The sequence below is a fragment of the Mustelus asterias genome, unplaced genomic scaffold, assembly GCF_964213995.1.
Source record: "Mustelus asterias unplaced genomic scaffold, sMusAst1.hap1.1 HAP1_SCAFFOLD_2484, whole genome shotgun sequence".
Classification (NCBI taxonomy): Eukaryota; Metazoa; Chordata; class Chondrichthyes; order Carcharhiniformes; family Triakidae; genus Mustelus; species Mustelus asterias.
Window position 1 is genome coordinate 8693 of NW_027592429.1, and position 4346 is coordinate 13038.

Below are 4346 nucleotides of genomic sequence, written 5' to 3' on the forward strand. Positions count from 1 at the left end.
CTCGGGACATCCTTTCTTGCAGCGTATCAGGTAGACAACGTTGGCCGAGTTGCAAGAGTATGTACCGTGTACCTGGTGGATGGTGTTCTCACGTGAGATGATGGCATCTGTGACCACATTTACAGCAAGTGCCACTGGTTTGACAAGTTTGACAGCTGGACTTCGGAACTTGAGCGAGGCCGAGAGGTTTATGGACAGCATGTTTTTGGACGTGGTCACCCCACCGCTTAAGGAAATGCAGTCAGAGAGGGAATGGCTGACCAACATTCTGAAGTAGGGGGTGGGCGGGCAGTCAGGAGAGCCCCAGAGTGCATCTCACTGAAGAACCGTCTTTCTTTGTTGGAAAGCAGTGAGAGTGACGGTTCTTCGGGGGAGTGCGGCCTGAGCCACGTTCACGGCACCGTGGGCAGCTCCACTGAACAGGGGGGGGGGGACAGTAAGAGTGGAAGAGCAATAGTGACAGGAGACTCAATAGTGAGGGGTCCATACAGGGGTCTGCGGCTGCAGACCTGATTCCAGGAAGGTGTGTTTGCCTCTCTGATGCCAGGGTCAAGGCCGTCACTGAACAGCTGCAGGGTATTCTGAAGGGGCAGGTGAACAGTCAGAGGTCATGGGTCACATTGGTACCAATTTGAACTCTGTAGAAAGAGGCATGAGATCCTCATAGAAATCATAGAAATCCTACAGTGCAGAAGGAGGCCATTCGGCCCATCGAGTCTGCACCGACCACAATCCCACCCAGGCCCTACCCCCACATATTTACCCGCTAATCCCTCTAACCTACGCATCTCAGGATTCTAAGGGGCAATTGTTTTTTTTAACCTGGCCAATCAACCTAACCCGCACATCTTTGGACTGTGGGAGGAAACCGGAGCACCCGGAGAAAACCCACGCAGACATGAGGAGAATGTGCAAACTCCGCACAGACAGTGACCCGAGCCGGGAATCGAACCTGGGACCCTGGAGCTGTGAAGCAGCAGTGCTAACCACTGCGCTACCGTGCCTGCAACAATAACTTAGGAAGCGAGATAGCAGACTGAAAAAGCTGAACTCAAATGTTTTCATAGAATCATAGAAACCCTACAGTTTGAAAGGAGGCCATTCGGCCCATCGAGTCTGCACCGACCACAATCCCACCCAGGCCCTACCCCCATATCCCTACATATTTTACCCACTAATCCCTCTAACCTACACATCTCAGGACACTAAGGGGCAATTTTAGCATGGCCAATCAACCTAACCCGCACATCTTTGGACTGTGGGAGGAAACCGGAGCACCCGGAGGAAACCCACGCAGACACGAGGAGAATGTGCAAACTCCACACAGACAGTGACCCAAGCCGGGAATCGAACCCAGGTCCCTGGAGCTGTGAAGCAGCAGTGCTAACCACTGGATTACTCTGGATTACTATTGGTGCCACGTGCTAGCGCGTATAGGAATAAGAGAATAGAGCAGATGAATGCGTGGCTGAAGAGGTAGTTCAGGAGAGAGGCTTTCGTTTCCCGGATCACTGGATCTGTGGGATCTGCACAAGTCGGACAGGTTACACCTGAACCAGAATAGGATCAACATCCTTGCAGGGATGTTTGCTAGACATGGTAAGGCAAGGCTGGGTGGCATTTATGTTAATGCAATGAATCTTCCAGGTAAGGCTGATGAACTGAGGGCATTGACTAACACATGGAAATATAAAGAAGCCTCACAACACCAGGTTAAAGTCCAACAGGTTTATTTGGTAGCACGAGCTTTCGGAGCCCCTTCACTCACCTGATGAAGGAGCCGCGCTGCGAAAGCTCGTGATTCCAAAACAAACCTGTTGGACTTTAACCTGGTGTCGTGAGACTTCTTACTGTGCCCCACCCCAGTCCAACGCCGGCATCTCCACATCATGGAAATATGATATTATTGCTATCACAGAGACATGGTTAAGGGAGGGGCAGGACTGGCAACTCACTATTCCCGGGTCTAGAATCTTCAGGCGAGGCAGTGAGGGGTTTAAAAGAGGAGTTGGTGTCACAATATGGATGAAGGAGTCAATTACTGTAATGAGGCAGGCTGGTAGCTTAGCAAGCTCCTCATGAAGGCCTTGTGGATTGCCTTGTGGCCAATCACGTTGCTGGGAGTTTAGTTTAGACCCCCAAAGCATCCAGGGAGAGAGAGAAGAGAAGGTATATAGATAAATCTCAGAGAAGCGTAAAAATAATAAGGTAATAAAAGTCAGGGATTTCAACATCCACAACATGAATTGGGATAGGCAAAGTGTGAAAGGCTTAGAGGGGGCGGAATTCTCAAAGTGCATGCAGGAGAGCTTTTTGAGCCAGCACGTATGAAGTCCTAGAAGAAAGGCCCTCCAAGCCTGCGCCGCTCCCTGGTCCAAACTAGACCATTCTTTTGTATCCCTCCATTCCCACTCCGTTCATGTTTCTATCTAGATAAGTCTTAAACGTTCCCAGTGTGTCCGCCTCCACCACCTTGCCCAGCAGCGCATTCCAGGCCCCCACCACCCTCTGTGTAAAATATGTCCTTCTGATATCCGTGTTAAACCATCTCCCCCACTTCACCTTGAACCTATGACCCCTCGTGAACGTCACCACCGACCTGGGATAAAGCTTCCCACCGTTCACCCTATCTATGCCTTTCATAATTTTATACACCTCTATTAGGTCACCCCTCATCCTCCGTCTTTCCAGGGAGAACAACCCCAGTTTACCCAATCTCTCCTCATAACTAAGCCCCTCCATACCAGGCAACATCCTGGTAAACCTCCTCTGTACTCTCTCCAAAGCCTCCACGTCCTTCTGGTAGTGTGGCGACCAGAACTGGGCGCAGTATTCCAAATGCGGCCGCACCAACGTTCTATACAGCTGCAACATCAGACCCCAACTTTTATACTCTATGCCCCGTCCTATAAAGGCAAGCATGCCATATGCCTTCTTCACTACCTTCTCCACTTGTGACGTCACCTTCAAGGATCTGTGGACTTGCACGCCCAGGTCGCTCTGCGTATCTACACCCTTTATGGTTCTGCCATTTATCGTATCGCTCCCCCCTACGTTAGTCCTACCAAAATGCATCACTTCGCATTTATCTGGATTGAACTCCATCTGCCATTTCTTTGCCCAAATTTCCAGCCTATCTATGTCCTTCTGCAGCCTATCAGAATCTGGATTGCACCTGCTGAGAACATGGTAGCAGCAACTTTCAAAAAGGAACTGGATGATTATTTGAAGAGTCATGAGAAAGGAACAGGGTGGGAACCGGCTGAGTTGATCTTGCAGAGGGCGGCCTGGATACAAAGGGCCAGATGGCTTATTGACTGTTGTAACCATTCTATGATTCTCTTTAGGCTTTGGTAGGTTAGATACAGGGAAGCTATTTCCTCTGGCAGCAATTCAGAACAAGGGGACATAATCTTAAAATAGTGGTGGCTATTCACGAGTGAAACCAGGAAGCACTTGTTTTTTTTTATTTGATTTGATTTATTATTGTCACGTGTATTAACATAGTGAAAAGTATTGTTTCTTGCGCACTATACAGACAGAGCATACCATTCATAGAGAAGGAAAGAATGCAGAATGTAGTGTTACAGTCATAGCTAGGGTGTAGAGAAAGATCAACTTAAGGTAGGTCCATTCAAAAGTCTGACGGCAGCAGGGAAGAAGCTGTTCTTGAGTCGGTCGGTGCGTGACATCAGGCTTTTGTATCTTTTTCCTGAAGAAAGAAGGTGGAAGAGAGAATGTCCGGGGTGCGTGGGGTCCTTAATTATGCTGGCTGCTTTACCGAGGGAGCGGGAAGTGTAGATGGAGTCGATGGATGGGAGGTTGGTTTGCGCGATGGATTGGGCTACATTCACGACCTTTTGTAGTTCCTTGCGGTCTTGGGCAGAGCAGGAGCCCCAGACCAAGCTGTGATACAACCAGAAAGAATGCTTTCTGTGGTGCATCTGTAAAAGTTGGTGAGAGTCGTAGCTGAAATGCCAAATTTCCTTAGTCTCCTGGGAAAGTAGAGGCGTTGGTGGGGCTTTCAAGAACAAAGAACAATACAGCACAGGAACAGGCCCTTCGGCCCTCCAAGCCCGCGCCGCTCCCCGGTCCAGGATTGAATCCTGAATCCAGGATCCCCGCCCAATTTTCCAGCCTATCTACATCCTAATATCCTATCCACCGAGCTGTCCCTCACAGCTACGATGCTTTGTTCATCACAACCTATTAACTCACCCCCACCCCCCCATTCCAGACCATGTGATCTCCAGGGAGAGGCGAAAACCCAGAGTGAAAACCCCAGGGCCAATATGGGGAAAAAAAAATCTGGGAAATTCCTCTCCGACCCCCTGAGGCGATCGAAA